This window comes from Suncus etruscus, chromosome 4 (genome assembly GCF_024139225.1).
Source record: "Suncus etruscus isolate mSunEtr1 chromosome 4, mSunEtr1.pri.cur, whole genome shotgun sequence".
Lineage (NCBI taxonomy): Eukaryota > Metazoa > Chordata > Mammalia > Eulipotyphla > Soricidae > Suncus > Suncus etruscus.
This window is the reverse complement of record NC_064851.1, coordinates 143,087,250-143,104,786: the sequence shown is the minus strand read 5'-3', so window position 1 is coordinate 143,104,786 and position 17,537 is coordinate 143,087,250.

The following is a 17,537-nucleotide window of genomic DNA, read 5'->3' as shown; positions in this document are numbered from 1 at the left end:
ATAATTTTTACATAATAAAACAAGTAATGTTTAGGCATTTTTTTTATTGTTGTTGTTGGATTACTGGTTCCACCCTAAGCAGTTCATACTCCACCCTAGGGTGTAATCTGGTGATGAGATTATTGGATTATTCCCTACTTGGTATTCCTCTCCAAGCATAGGGTTTGGCCTGGATCTTGTCCATAAAAGCAAGGGTCTGAGGAATTCAGAGTCTCTTTCTTTGGTCTTCCTCCACTAAGCTGCTTTTCTTCTTAGGAGCAGAAAGCTTGTGTGGTAAGATTCTTGCTTGAATGCTGGATTTTCTGAACCTGTTCTTGTACATTTTTGCTGTGTGGATTATTTCTTGCATTTGCTTCTAGACCTGCGTCTTACCAGATCCTCCTTTTGGAGCCTGGGAATTCACTTACATTTTTTTTTTATTAAAATGATGATCAATAACAGTTGAAGATGAATTTTTATGAGTAATATTTATTAAGTTAGCATAGATAGTATTTGCAAAACTAAGAATAATTGATTAGTTGGTCATGCTATATTTAAAATTAAAAATAAAAAGAATAAAGGAAGAAAAAAAGAAAATTTTTACAATGTACAATTTCATACGCTCAGTCATGCTTAAAATATGGAAATCTGAGCAAGGATATGGCTCAGTAGCAAAATATGCCTTGTATGCATGGGAGCTAGACTCCTGCTCACGCAATTTATATATGTATACATGTATACAAACACAACAACAATAACAGTAAAATCACAAAAAAAACCCAAAAATTGCTGAAACACTACTGTATATAGGGAAGAAAAATAAAATTTTAACTGTAGAAGATACTAAGACATGATTTTTAGCTGTCATATATTTGAGAGTAGAAGAGCATAAGGCAGGAAATAGCTATATTCAACCTAAAACAATATTTCCCCTCATCCCTGTGGAGTGTCACGAGGCTGTTCCATGCTAGATCCTTGGTCGTCTCTGTCTTAGACAGACACTGCACTGCCAATAGGCTGGAGCTGCTGATGGCCCTCTGAGGATGGTCAAGTGTATGAATTCAATTTCACACTTATGAAATCAAACACAGAAGATGGCCAGCCCAGAGATGTTATCTACTATCAGAAATTACAGTTAAATGCTTCCACTGAGGTTTTCTCTGCTTTTATATTTCCATTCTACACATTAAAAAAAAACTGGAATAAAATAATAAAAACAACCCAGAAATAGTTGAAGGCATAGAAATAATACCTTGACGAATGCACTTGTGTGACTTCTGGGATTGAATTGGCAGGAAGTTTATTGAACATTTCCAGTGGAGAAGGGAGCAATTGCAATGAAAGTGGCAGTTTCTGAGGATAACTTGAGCTGGATTTTTTTCCTCTTCAATTATTTTGGGGAGCAGCCACACTTGGTGATGCTTCTGTCTCTGTACTCAGTCCTGGAAGTGTTCTGGGAATGTAAAAGCTTCTGAATTTTGAACCCAGGTCAACTGCATGTATGGTAAGTGTCATACCCACTACACTATTGTTTCACATTACTCTAATTTTAATAATGATTGAAAGAGTGCTTTAGAGATGATACACATATGTGTCGAAGAGTACATATTCCCTTTACTGCCTGCAAAGGCATTTATTTTTTGAAGCTATTTATACTAAAGAAATGTTCATTTATTTAAGCACCATGGTTACAGAAATGCTTGTAGCTGGGTTTCAGTCATCGAATGAACCACCCATCACCAGTGTCACTTTCTCAAATGTCCCCCATCTCCCTCCTTACCCCCACCTCCTGCCTGTCTTTGGGATGGGCATTCTACTATCTCTCATTATCATTTTCATGGTAGTTGTTAGTGCAATTAGTGCTTCAACTGCACTCACTGATCCTTGTGGAAAGCTTCATATCAGTGGCTGGTCTTTCCAGCCCTCATCTCTATTGTCTCTGGATATTATTACCATACTATATTTTATTTTTCTCATATCCCACAGATGAGTGAGACTATGTCTATCCCTCTCTCTCTCTCTGATTCATTTCACTCACCATAATAGTCTTTATGTCTATCCATGTATAAGCAAATTTCATGACTTAATTTTTCTAATAGCTTTATAGTATTCTATTGTATAGATGTATTATTTTTTTTTTAGCCACTCATATGCTATTGGACACCTGGGTTGTTTCTAGTTTCTGGCTTTTAGAAATAGTGCTGCAATGAATATAAGAGTGCAGAGGGCATTTTGGATCAAGAATCTTGGAGTACTCCCCAAGTTCTCCATACTGGCACATAATATGTCAAATTTAAATGTTTTTCATTGATACTATAACAGCAGTTTTTTTTCATTCTAATTTTAATTAAAATTTTTATAGCACCATGATTTACCAAGTTGTTCATAATAGAGTTGTTTCAAGGCATTAAACACAACACAAATCAAACACAAATCTCACTACTAGTGTGACCTTCCCTCCACCAGCATTCCCTGTTTTTCATCCATCACCCCAGCCTGCCTTTTTACGGGCACAAATTTACTTAATATCATTTGCTACAACACAAAAGCAAATGGAATTCTTTGTTTCTGGGCCACACCTAGTGGTGCTTAGGGGTTACTACTGGCTCTGTGCTCAGAAATTACATCTGGCAGGTTTTGGGGATTCTATGGGATGCTGGGGATCCCCCTGGAGTAGATTGCATATAAGGCAACAAATACCCTACCCATTGTGCTATCACTCTGACCCTAGCAAATGGAATTATTAATAAAAGGTATTTTATATAATTATTAGATCTCAAAATAAACTTACTGAAGCCATTATCTAAGGGTTTACTGGAGTGTTTGGTACTAGTTGAACCTTCTGTTTTATTGTTTTTGCTCATTTTTCTTGGTGATCCAAAAAGCAACTTTTCCAACAGACTTGCTATGGTATCACTGGGCTGATATTATAAAATCTCCAGGTATAGAGCTAGAACAATTTGGACTTGGAGGTTTGATTAAGTTCAGTTGTGGAGCTTGTTTGTTTTTATGTCAGAGGGTTTTGGATTTGGTTGAAGGCTGCTCTTTTAGGCAGAAAGAGAAACCTTCTAGTTCATATTCTAAGAAGTCTCCATAGTTGTCAGCTTGGGCTGGTCTACCTGGGAAGAGACTGCAGCATCATGTTTTTTTTTTTTTTCTTTCATGATTAGTCATGGAGCAGGGCCATTTCTCTGCCAGCAAGGTGATGGATGTGGGTATGGGCTTCTGGGCTTTCTGGTTGTTGAGGAATTAGGGAAACTCTGTGTTCCTTCATTTCCATAACACCCAGAGTTTTCTGTCAGTAGATTGGTACTATTGGCTCCTTATCATCCCCCTCTTTTTTCTTTTTCTTTTTTTTTTTTTTTGCCATTTCAATGGCTGCATATTTTAGAACAAGGATTCTAGTGATACTCCCTACTAATTGCTACCATTTTTGAAACTCAGTAATCACTAAGAATCCTTTGAGGATTAATTATTAGAGAGACAGGTATCAACTCAGCATTCCTCAAAGGAAAATCCAGTATCTGGGTTCTTTGGTTTAACTCAAATGTATTTAAAATTAATTATTGCCTCCATAAAAGCACTCCATCTGAAGCATCACTTTGTTATGAAGTGAACTGAGATTAAATGTCATTGTGTTGTTAATGTGGTTAAATCATTGAACAGAAACTGAGAGGCATGGTAGTTCTTTAGGAAGTATTTTATTAAGTTTTATTTTATTTGTATTGTAGAGAAACAATAAAAATAAGATTAACTTTAATTGGTTTTATAAACTCTTTTTAAATGTTCCTTTGGACAGCCAACTATGCTACTGGTGCTTGTATTCTGGCAGAATGCAGAACACTGAACTAGGCCTAACTTTCCTTGTCTTAGGCATTTAATTTATTTTGCTGGAAACTAGATAAGGATGTGAGCTACACCAATACCTCAGTCTGTCTCCTTAATTGCAAAATTTTGAAGCTTTCATCTTTAAAATTCTTTGGTTCTCATGATAAGATCAAGTAAGTTATGCTAGAAAGCTTGACATCTGAATTTTTGTAATTAAGCATAACTATATTTTCTGTGCATTATACTTATTTTCTTTCAACCTTGCAATATATACACAATAGCATTTTAAAATCAAATATTTCTTTTAAATGTTAGATAGAATGAAGCATACTATTTTTCTTCTAATCATCTAAAAATTCTTAATGTACACAGGTTATTGAAATAGGGGATACTTTCAAATGAGATGATTCTCGTTTAGTTTTAAAAAAGAAAAAGAAAAAAAGCCCCACCAAATTATGAAGTTTAAAGTTTCTATGATGTATCATTACTTGCTTGGTGGTAAAAATATATTTTATAAATTACATTAACTAAAGTAATGTTGAATAAATGTGTATATAATATTTTAATAGGGGGAGTAGGGTCTATTTTCCTTCATTATGTCTTCCATTCATGTGTTGCTCTGAATGTAGAAAATAGAGGAAGTTGTTAAATTACATTTAATAACATAGCAGGGTGTTTAATGTATATTAATTAAATATCAGCAGATGGTAAAGGGAGTCCTTGCTGTGTATGACTAAAGAGAAGCAAGAGAGTTTTAACTGCCATGTAATTAAGCTGAACCTGCAGAAACAATGGAGTTGCGATTACTTTTTTATTAACACATTATACTTAACATGTGATGTGGAAGAAGTTAATTACTCTGTAACTCCTATTATATTAATCCAAGTTGCTCTCACATGAAGTTGGGTTCTGCTCCCAATAAACAAGATGGGGTAATCTGAGTCACATTTTTTACTCATTTTGATTGTCATATTACTTAAGTTGAGAGAAGGTCCTCATTATGGACTTGTGTGTATACCTGGACCTTTCTTCATATCCCCGGTTGTCAGCTAAATGCTAATTGGGTAGCTTCAAAAGTACTGAGAACCAGAGACAGAGCATGACTTATATTTTCTTTCTCAGGACTGCCTTGAATATAGCACATTTAGCACACAAGCTAAATAAAATATTAAGAAAGGGAAGAAAAAGAATCTGTTCTGTGGTTGGAAAGAAAAGTATTGCTTTTAGTGGCAGACAAATCTACTTTCTATGGGTGCATTTGCTTTTTATGATCACCTGCTTGAATGCAGTTGGACTTAGGAAGTTGAGATTATTAGTTTCTTGACATTGACTTTTATTTTTTATTTTAATATTAATAAGACAATACAGTTTTGCTTTTTTATGGTGGTGGTGGTGGCCTAGTTTCCATCAATATTTTCAAGGAATTTTAGCAAGTTAAATATAAGGAACAAGTGGTAAGCCTTCATGTTATTACTGTTAGAGGGGCCCTTGACTATGACTGACCCCAACCTCTCATAGATATCTCACAAAAATATTAGAAGTTACAGGTATATGGGGCCAAAGCAATTGTACAGTGTTTAGTGCTCTTGCCTTGTACACAGCTGACCTGAGTTAGAAACCCAGCACCTTAAATGATTCCCTGAGTCCTGGCAGAATTGATCCCTCAGAACAAAGCTGAGAGTACAGCTGAGCATCTCTGATATGGCCTAAATATATTAATAAAACCAAAGTTATTAATTTCAACCATTTAACAAGTGTTTATAAAAACAAATTGTAAGTAAATAATGATTTTTGGTAATTATTTGCAGGGCAGGGGATGAAAGGCAGTCTTTTCCATTGCTATATTCTCTAGGTAAGAGAGTTAGAGATAACCAGAAAAATACAAGCTTTCCATAAAAAGAAGTATTACTAATATCATTAGAGATCCATTATCAAGATTTTATTTATTTTAGAGTAGTACTAGATATATTACTATTTTACCTCTTCTCAATGTTGGAGCCATAAATGCTAAGATCAGATACCACCTACTGTAAACTCTGGATTCAGATGTACTTAGTGAAAGAAGATTTTAAGAAACTTCATTGAAAAACTGAGATCACTCAATAACTGCCAATTTTAGCTCTATTCTCTTCTTTTCTTTTGGTGCTTATTTTTAAGTGCAAGATTATGCAATATGGACTTAACACTAAATTTTACAATTTGATTCCTATACTAGGATTTCCATTTTTTGGAAGTCACAATTTATGGCTTACTAAATGAGGATCCTTAGAATTTAGATTATATAAGTTATTTATTGAAGATCTCATATGTGTGTGTGTGTGTGTGTGAGTGAGTGTATATATATATCCAGGATAGTGTTGAATTAACACTGGATATATTGTTTCAGGTTCTGAACTATCAGTTATGATGACCTTGAGGTTTCTATTTTAGTTTTGTTTTTGTTGGTTTTAACTATAGGGTTACACGGGATGGTACTCAAGTCATTGACCCACACTCCATGATTCATGGAGAAGGGAAATGAAAAAATCTCGGATCAAAAAAGGAACCTCACATCATCAGGGCATAAAACTATCTTCTTTAACATGGCCTTAAATAGATAATAAGTGATACTATTTTTATGAGTCAAATATAAAGATCATTTTCAAATATGAGGTTTGTCCTTCCCTCTTTTCTGAACATTTTGTATGGCTTTTAAAAATTTTACATTTGATACACAAAGAAATCTCAGAACTCTACAGTTCCACTCACTTCTGTAAATCTTTCATCTCTTGTAGAGATTTCTGTTGCTTCAATTTTTCTTCAAATAATTTCCCTGTTACAACCCTTATCATGCTACCTCCAACCTTTACAGCCTACTCTCAGCATACTGTCTGCAATTATTTTACTCAATTATAAACCATATTATGCAATATTTATTTCTTTAAATACATTATTACTTTTACTGATATGGGAATAAAATTCACTGCCAAACTTACTGTTTTGTTATATTCTTTCCTTAGATTTCTTTCTCCATATTGACTTTCACTCTGAAATATATAAAATGTAATTTAAATTTTGTATTTATTGTGGGGAATTTCCTTTCTCCACCTTCTAGTAACAAATTCCCTCAGTTTAAATTTTGCTCAGGCATTTCTGCTTGTAGAGAAGCCTTCCTCACCAATCCTAATATTAAATTCATTCATTTTCCAAGTGTTGTATTAGTTTCATCCATGTCAGTGATTTACTGATTACAAATTACACACTCTCTTTTGCTTTGTGATCTACCTTAAGGTGGTGGCTTTATTGTTGCAAGCCTGTTTTTGATAGCACATTCCACCTTATAATGACTCATTAAGTATTTGTAGAATAAAAATATTAAAATAACTATTATAATTGATCCTCACTACTCAGACTCTTTTTGAATGGCTCCAACTAGTTCTGATGGTCTAGACATATTGGCTGTGTCAAGATATGAAATCGAATTGGTAGAGTTTCCATAAACTAGAATACATTGTGGAAATTGACTAGATTGAGATACTAGAAGATAGCCTATCTAATTGTTTATTCTGCTTTTACTTGAATCTGTACCACAGATATGATAATATGCATGAAGCCAATGCCGATCAGTTTGCACAAGCACTGCCCAATTTAAATTCAAACTTAATGTTATTGAATAGTACTGTATAGTCCAATATACCTGTAACTTATGAATCAAGTATATTTTATCATTACCTTTTCTAGTTTAAAAAGATTTAACTATTTATTGTTACAAATACTGTATGAAGTTGGTTTATAAATGACCTATACTTGGTTCTGATAGTAAAAGATAACAAGATTAAGGTTGATGTCAACTTTTTTTTATTTTTTTCTTTATTTAAACATCTTGATTACAAATATGATTGTGATTAGGTTTCGGTCATGTAAAGAATACCCCCCTTCACCAGTGAAACATTCCTACCACCAATGTCCCAAATCTCCCTCCATCCCACCCCACCCCCACTTGTACTCCAGACAGGCTTTCCAGTTCCCTCATTCATTCACATGGTTATGGTAGTCTCTGTGTAGTTATTTCTATAACTGCACTCACCACTGTTTGTGGTGAGCTTCATGAAGTGAGCAGGTGGTTCTAGCCCTCCTCTCATTGTCTCTGAGGATTGTTGCAAAAACGACTTTTATTTTTTCTTAAAGCCTGTAGATGAGTGAGACTATTCTATGTGTCTCTCTCTCCCTCTGACTTATTTCACTCAGCATGATAAATTCCATGTACATCCATGTATAGGAAAATTTCATGACTTCATCTTTCTTGACGGCTGCATAATATTCCATTGTGTATATGTACCACTGTTTCTTTAGCCATTCATCTGTTGAAGGGCATCTTGGTTGTTTCCAGAGGCTGTCTATAGTGAATAGTGCTGCAATAAATATAGGTGTGAGGAAGAAATTTTTGTGTTGTATTCTTGTGTTCTTAGGTTATATCCCTAGGAGTGGAATAGCTGGGTCAAATGGGAGCTCAATTTCCAGATTTTGGAGGAATCTCCATATTGCTTTCCATAGAGGTTGGACTAGACGGCATTCCCACCAGCAGTGGATAAGAGTTCCTTTCTCTCCACATCCCCGCCAGCACTGATTGTTTTCATTCTTTGTGATGTATGTCAATATCTGTGGTGTGAGATGGTATCTCATCGTAGTTTTGATTTGCATCTCCCTGACGATTAGTGATGAGGAGTATTTTTTCATGTGCCTTTTAGCCATTTCTATTTTATTTTTATTAAAGTGTCTATTCTCCCCATTTTTTGATGGGATTAGATGTTTTTTTTCTTGTAAAGTTCTGTCAGTGCCCTGTATATTTTGGATATTAGCCCCTTATCTGATGGGTGTTGGGTGAATAGTTTCTCCCACATGGTGGGTGGCTCTTGTATCCTGGGCACTATTTCTTTTGAGGTGAAGAAGCTTCTCAGCTTAATGTATTCCTGTCTGCTGATTTCTGCTTCCACTTGTTTGGAAATTGCAGTTTCCTCCTTGAACATGTCTTTAGTCTCAATGTCATGGAGTGTTTTACCGATGTGTTGTTCTATATACCTTATGGTATCAGGTCTGATATCAAAGTCTTTAATCCATTTGGATTTTACCTTTGTACATGATGTTAACTGGTGGTCTATGTTCGCTTTTTTACAAGTGGCTAAACAGTTCTGCCAGCACCACTTTTTGAAGAGGTTTTCCCTGCTCCACTTAGGATTTCTTGCTCCTTTGTCAAAAATTAGGTGATTGTATGTCTGGGGAACATTGTCTGAGAACTCAAGACTATTCCACTGATCTGAGGGGTCTATCTTTAATCCAATGTCATGCTGTTTTGATAACTATTGCTTTGTAGTACAGTTTAAAGTTGGGGAAAGTAATACCTCCCATTTTCTTTTTCCCTAGGAGTGCTTTAGCTATTCGAGGATGTTTATTATTCCAGATGAATTTCATAAGTGTTTGATTCACTTCTTTGAAGAATGTCATGAGTATTTTTTAAGGGGATCGCATTAAATCTGTATAATGCTTTGGGGTGTATTACCATTTTAATGATGTTAATCCTGCCAATCCATGAGCAGGGTATATGTTTCCATTTCCGTGTGTCCTCTCTTATTTCTTGGAGTAGGGCTTTATAGTTTTCTTTGTATAGGTCCTTCACGTCTTTGGTCAAGTTGACTCCAAGATATTTGAGTTTGTGTGGCACTAATGTGAATGGGACTGCCTTCTTGATGTCCATCTCTCCCCTATCATTAGTGGTGTATAAAAAGGCCATTAATTTCTCTGTGTTAATTTTGTAGCCTGCCACCTTGCTATATGAGTCTATTATTTCTAGAAGCTTTTTGGTAGAGTATTTGGGGTTTTCTAAATAGAGTATCATGTCATCTGCAAACAATGAGAGCTTGACTTCTCCTTTCCTATCTGGATTCCTTTAATATCTTTTTCTTGCCTGATCGCTATTGCAAGCACTTCCAGTACTATGTTGAAGAGGAGTGGTGAGAGCAGACAGCTTGTCTTGTACCCGAATTTAGAGGAAAGGATTTTAGTTTTTCTCCATTGAGGATTTGCTTGTGGTAGATTGATTCAACTAGATTGAGAAGGGTTCCTTTCATTCCCATCTTGCTGAGAGCTTTTATCAAGAATGTGTGTTGGACCTTATCAAATGCTTTCTCTGTGTCAATTGATATGATCATGTGATTTTTATTTTTCTTGTTGTTGATCTTGTGTATGATGTTGATTAGTACATAGTGTCCATCTTTGTCCCTTACCACTTTTCTGAGTATAAAGTTGGTGTCATCAGATATTAATATGGCCACCCCAGTTTTTTTAAGGTTGTTGTTTGCTTGGATGATTTTCCTCCAGTTTTTGAATTTGAGTTTATGTTTGTTCTGACTATTCAGGTGTGTTTCTTGTAGGCAGCAGAAGGTTGGATTCATCTTTTTGACCCATTATACCACTCTGTGTCTTTTAATTGGTGAATTTAGTCCTTGAGATTGAGGGAGATGATTGTCATAGGATTTAATGTTATCTTTGTAGATAAGTTTGCTGTGTTTGTTGGTCTCTCTTGTCTTTAAGTAGACCTGTCAGTTTTTCCTTTAAGGCTGGTTTATCATCTGTGAAGTTTCTTAGCTGATGTTTATCCATGAAGCTAAGTATCCTTTCTTCAAACTCGAACATGAGTCGGGCTGGGTGCAGTCTTCTCGGTGAGGCATTCATTTCATTCAGTCTTGTCACAATATCCCACCACTATCTTCTAGCCTTGAGTTTTTTTGTGATATGTCTGCTGTAAGTCTTCGGGATGCTTTTTTGAATGTAATTTTCCCTTTTGATCTTGCTGCTTTCAGTATTCTATCTCTAACTGTGCGATTTGTCATTGAGAGGATGTGTCTTGGGGTGTTTTTCTTTGATTCTCTTTTAGCTGTTACTCTTTGGGCATGCAGGATTTGAATGCATGTAGTCTTTAACTCTGGGAGTATCTCTTTGATGATGTCTTTGACAGTTGATTCTTCCTGGAGATCTTCTACCTGGGTCTCTGGGACTCCAATGAGTCTTATGTTGTTTCTGTTGAGTTTATCAAAGACTTCTATTTTCATCTGTTTTCATTCCTTGAGTACTTTTTCCATTGCCTGATATTTTGTCTTAAGGTTCTTTTCCAGTTTCTTCTTCTGTGTTGAGTTTTTCTGCATCTCATCTTCCAGTACTCCGATTCTGTCCTCAGCTGCTGTTACCCTGCTGTCGAGGCCATCCACTGAGGTTTTCAGTTGAGCTACCGTGTTTTTCAGATCTGCTATTTCAGTTTGGGGTTTTCTGATTTCTGTCTTTGTGTTCTGTTCAGATCAATCTATGCTTTCTTTTTTTTTTTTTTTTTTTTTTTTTTGGTTTTTGGGCCACACCCGTTTGATGCTCAGGGGTTACTCCTGGCTATGTGCTCAGAAATCGCCCCTGGCTTGGGGGGACCATATGGGACGCCGGGGGATCGAACCGCGGTCCCTTCCTTGGCTAGCGCTTGTAAGGCAGACACCTTACCTCTAGCGCCACCTTCCCGGCCCCATCGATCTATGCTTTCTTTGAGTTCTACAAACATCTTCCATATTGCTATTTTAAGTTTGTTATCCAAGAGGTTAATCAGATGGTTGGAATTTTTTAGGTCATCCAAGCTATCATCTTCATTCTCTGTGCATGGTGTTTGCCTGTGAGTTTTCCCCATTGTCACGCTAGTAGTGTGGTTTTTCCTGTGTGTTGTGGTGGGGTTTATTGGTTTGAAAGAATGCACGGCCTCTAGATGACAGTTTTTGGGGGTTCACTTCCCAGGGCTCTAGGAGAACTTCAAGAATTCAGGAAAGACAGAGCAGCACAGGCCAGAGCTCCCTTCAGGTCCTCAGTTTCCTCAGAAGAAACACAGCAGTGTGGAGTCTCTGCAGGTAGAGCAATCAGCACTCCACCTGGCAACCCCTACAGCCAGCCATTTCTTACTCACTCACTCACTCGCTGGGCAGATTTGGGATGCCAAATTCTTTGTTCATTGCAGCACTATTGTGGCTAATAGCAAGAATCTGGAAACAACCCAAATGTCCAAAAATAGAAGAGTGGCTAAAGAAACTGTTGTATATCTACATAATGGTATTCTATGTTGATGTTAGAAAAATTGAAATAATAAAAAATGCTTATATGTAGATATTTACGAATAGTACTGTACTTAGAGAACTGAGTCAGAGAAAGAGGGATTGAAAGAATAATTTCACTCATGTGTGGTATATAAAAATGCCATGGTATTAATATCCTAAAACAATAGAAATGAATGCCAGGAGAAGCAGTCCCTGATAGGGAGCTTGCCACAAATAGTGATTTGAGTGCAGTTAGGGCAGAAAGGAAAAGGGATCACTATTAACAATTTGAGTTAGAAATGACCACTCTAGACAAGAACTGGGTACTGAAATGACATAAAGCATAATACCCCTTAAGTAACAATATTGCAAATTTTGGTGTCTGAAAGGAAAAGAAGTCAGAGAGAGAGAGAGAAGATGGGAGGGCAGAAGGAAAACTGGGGCTATTGTGGAAGAAAATATGTACTGGTGAAGGATGTCGTACATTATCTGAGTGAAACTCAATCATGGGCAAGTTTGTAACTGTGTATCTCATGGTGATTGAATTAAATAAATTATCTACAAAATAGTTTGGTGCAAAAACTTTGAACTTTTAAAAATATGCAATTAAGGGGCCGGGCGGTGGCGCTGGAGGTAAGGTGCCTGCCTTGCCTGCGCTAGCCTAGGACGGACCGCGGTTCGATCCCCCGGCGTCCCATATGGTCCCCCAAGAAGCCAGGAGCAACTTCTGAGCGCATAGCCAGGAGTAACCCCTGAGCGTCACAGGGTGTGGCCCAAAAACCAAAAAAAAAAAAAAATGCAATTATTTGCAATGCTAACATTAAAAAAATGACCATTTTTTACAATTTTAGAATAATAATAATTATTTTAAACTTCATTTTCTGGAGAAATTATATTTGTATTAAATAAAAGCTTGTGTTTTTTCAAAGAAAAACTGACTAATCAGAGGCAATTAGCTGATCACAATGTAGTAGCTAATTAATATTCTAAATAATTCTAATATATCATTTATTGGAAACTTTATCAATTATGCTAGGTCTTTTGATATAATATTAATTACTTATTTTATATTAATGATTTATATCTCTATAGCATAGATATCTCTAATATATATCTATAGCATAGAGAAAGAATCTAAACTTAAAATAACTTTCTCAATATCACACAATTAGAATTTAATTATAACAGGATTTAAACCCAAATTTTCCTGATAATTAGTCACTAGTATAATAAGCTACAGTAATTTTTTTCTTTTTTGTTTTTTTTTTGGGGGGGGATGGGAGACACTCGGCAGAGTTCAAAGGTTATTCCTGGCTTTGCTCTCAGAAGTAGCTTCTGGCTAGGGGAACAAATGGGATGCTGGGGATCGAACCCATGACCGACCTGGTTTAACCACATGCAAGACAAATGGCCTACCACTGTGCTACTACTTTGGCTTGTGCAACAATAAGTTGTATGACTGGAAGATACATGTGATTTCTTTACAAAACTTTGTTCACAGAGGACTTCTTTGCATAAAAGAGAGAAAAAACATGAGAAATAAGTGTATGCCTGCTTATTTATACAATTAAAAAGGATGAAAATCTGAAACTGAGATGAATAAGTAGTAAATAATGAGAGAATCATGACAGGTTATGAGGAAATAGCATGTAAATTAATATCATTAAAATTTTGTTTTGTTTATTTCTGGTAACATTTTATACACTAAAACACTCTAAAATTAAGAATTAATTACAATTTAACAAAATACTAGAAGATTTCAAATAAAATTCATACTATAGTAAATGACCTTGAATACAATAAAGACATTAGAGGTTAAGTAACTTGCTTTTCATGTGCCTAACAATAGCTTCAATCCCAGCTATTACAAGTAGACCCTTGAGCATCATCAAAAGTGATTTATGGGGGCCAGAATAGTTGTGCGAGCCATAAGGTTGCATACGCTAGCCTAGGATGTACTGTGGTTTGATCCCCTGGCGTCCCATATGATCCCCCAAGCCAGGAGCAATTTCTGAGTGCATAGCCAGGAATAAAGTATCCCCTGAGAGTCACTGGATATGACTAAAAACAAAAACAAACAACAAAAAAAAGAGATTTGTGAGCCATCAGGAGTTATACCTAACACTATAAGGTGTGACTCCACCTAAGACAAATACAGTAAAGAGGTAAGAAAAAAAAGAATATGAAAGTCACTAAGTATTTTAAAAGCATCTTCACTATGATATTTTCATTAGTAAATTTAGGTATTACGGGGATATGATATTTCAAACCTTAGATATTTGTTAGGACAAAGAACTAAGTAAATATATAGTACATAATGATATAGTACATAAAGCTGGAAGAACACAAGGGCATCTCATATGGTCTCTTTAAGACCAATTATGTGACAACCTGAACCATGGCAAAAAAAAAATAGCAAAAAAACTCTAACAGAGAGAATTAAATAATTTTTGAGATAATACTGTATAAATAGATCACTCGATAGAGAAGTAAAGTCCAATGACAAACAATACAGGAAGAATGATGGAAATGATGGTACTGGAAAACACAACAGCGGATAAGAATCACTGAATGGTACAAAAGCAGAAGATAAAAGTGTTGTGAGAAAACTTTTTATAAAAATGTATATGCATAATTTAAAATTATCTTCCAACTTATTAATTGCTAAGGAAAATAGCTATAAAGAGAAAGCACTTAATACATACAATTTTTTTTAGAAACTACTCAGGTTACACTACCATAAAAGGGGTCTGTTCCAAGTAGTGCTGGTGGGGATGTGGAGAGAAAGAAACTCTTATCCACTACTGGTGGGAACGCCGTCTAGTGACTAGTCCCACCTTTATGAAAAGCGATATGGAGATTCCTTCAAAAACTGGAAATTGAGCTCCAATTCTATCCAGCTATACCACTCCTAGAGATAGACCCTAGGAACACAAGAATACAATACAAAAATCCCTTCCTCACACCTATATTCATTGCAGCACTATTCACAATAGCCAAACTCTGGAAACAAGCAAGATGCCCTTCAATAGATGAATGGCTAAAGAAACTGTGGTACATATAGACAATGGAATATTATGCAGCCACCAGGATAGATGAAGTCATGAAATTTTCCTATACATGATGTAAATGGAATCTATTATGCTGAGTGAAATAAGTCAGAAGGAGAGAGATAGAGACAGAATTGTCTCACTCATCTATGGGTTTTAAGAATAATAAAAGACATTTTGCAACAATCCTCAGAGACAAAGAGAGGAGGGCTGGAAGCTCCAGCTCACTTCATGAAGCTCACCACAAAGAGTGGTGAGTGCAGTTAGAGAAATAACTACACTGAGAATTATCATAACCATGTGAATGAATGAGGGAAGTGGAAAGCCTGTCTAGAGTACAGGTGGGGGTGGGGTGGGGTGGAGGGAGATTTGGGACATTGGTGGTGGAAATGTTGCACTGGTGAAAGGGGGGTGTTTTTTACATGACTGAAACCTAACCACAATCATGTTTGTAATCAAGGTGCTTAAATAAAGATATTATTAAAAAAAAAAAACTAGCTGGAGTGCAGCAGAGCTTGGCTATGTTCTCCTGGATGGTTCTTCTGGATGCTGGCTGCGTTTCCTGGATGTCTTCTCTGGAAAAACTGTTGATTGGTCTAGACTAGAGCTTTCTACTAGTAATGTCTGCTCTGCCTCCGCAGATGGAAGGGTTCTCCTGACAACTATTAAGATCGCATCCTTCTCTCCGTCTTCAAAGGGAAGTGAAGAATGATCATCAATGGCTAAAAGCAGTTGAAAAAGAGACAGCTAGAACTGCTTCCCACTCAGAAGAGGACACACTGACTTCTTGTATTTTGGGATGCTCTACACCAAGGGTGGCAAACAAGTTTCACACAAAGAGCCAGAGAGTCACACCACCCGTGACCTGCCAAAACAAACACTCACACAAAAGCATATGATTTTAACAATAATATATTAAACACATATTGATTTTGCCATTTTGAGTGAGGGTAAAAATTCTGCAGTGATGGTGAGGGTGTGCTGTGTCCTCCACACTAAGAACTCACGGCCAGATGTGACCCAACATGTGACACCCGGGTTCCCCCACTCGCTGGCCTGTGCAGTTGTTTCCGAGGGATGGAAGACGGGACTACACACTCGGAGATCTCTCCTCAGAGGTCCCTCCTCAGAAGCAGCAGAACCAAATCTAAACTTGGCAAAGAGCCACACAGTAGACAAAAGAATGATAAGAGGCAAAGAGCTGCATTCATTTTGGCCCGGAGCTGCATGAGACTGGAGAGCCATGTGTTCGCCACCCCTGCTCTACACAGAGAAACTTTTCTAGTCATGAACTCTAGAAATAATATTTGAAAGTGTAGTCTTCCATATATACAATTTTATAAATGTGTTCAAAATTTACAGCAATATAAGAAGATATACTGATACATTATATTTTGAGGCAGCAATAAAAGCACAAATTGATTTCTGTTGAATCCTTGACCAAGAGCACAACCTCAATCAAAACTTAAGAAAATTCCAGATGAAACTAACTTCTAAACTACTGAATAAAATAACGGAGTAATGTTTTTCAGCTTGTCAACATACATGACAGCTAGGCTGAAATTCACATTTCAGAGGGGAAAAGATGCATAAAAAATTAAATATAATATTAAATCTTGAATTTCCTATTACATTTCCAGAGCTATAATTTGGGGGATGGCTGGAAAATTGTTGAGTCTGTATTAAAATCTATACATTTTTTTTAAAAAAGTGTGTTACATTAAGGTTAATTTTCTGCTTTAGTAATTTTGCTATGCCTACATATGAAGTGAACAGTAAGTTGAGTGAAGAGTATATAGGCATATATTAGAGGAAGGTGGGTGAAGAGTGTTCATAAATATCTATTGTGTCCTAGTTCTGCAATTTATGTATTGCTTTAAAAATAAAAAGAAATTTTACAAAATAATTGAAAAGAATTCTAAGGGGGCAAGATGATACTACAAATAATTTATATGATGCATACACATGCCTAAGAAGAGATGATATTCAAGTTGACATGTTAAACAATTAAGGTTAATTTCTCAATATTTTGGAAGCTAAAGTCCAAGATAAGTGAGACCACAGGACACAGTTCTAATGAATTTCTTTTTTCTTCACGTGTTGAAGACTGACTTCTGTTTTTGGAGTTGGTGGCGTTGGCCCCATTCAGTGGTGCTCAAGGCTTACTCTTTTTTTTTTTTTCTTTTTGGGCCACACCCGGCGATGCTCAGGGGTTACTCCTGGCTGTCTGCTCAGAAGTAGCTCCTGGCAGGCACGGGGGGGACCATATGGGACACCGGGAATTGAACCAACCACCTTTGGTCCTGGATCGGCTGCTTGCAAGGCAAACACCGCTGTGCTATCTCCCCGGGCCCTCAAGGCTTACTCTTAACTCAGCTCATTTGAACATTTATAATGTCAGGGTGGGTTCAGGCAATAATCTCTATACTTAAACACTATAATGAGTTTTAGCCCCCTCTGGTTTGTGCATAGATTTCTTCTTCAGGTGACTTTAAAATGACAAATCTGTAAGATTTTACCTCCTAAAAGGACAATATTTTTATTGATTAAAGCCCCTACTTTAGATCTCAAGTCACCTCAATTA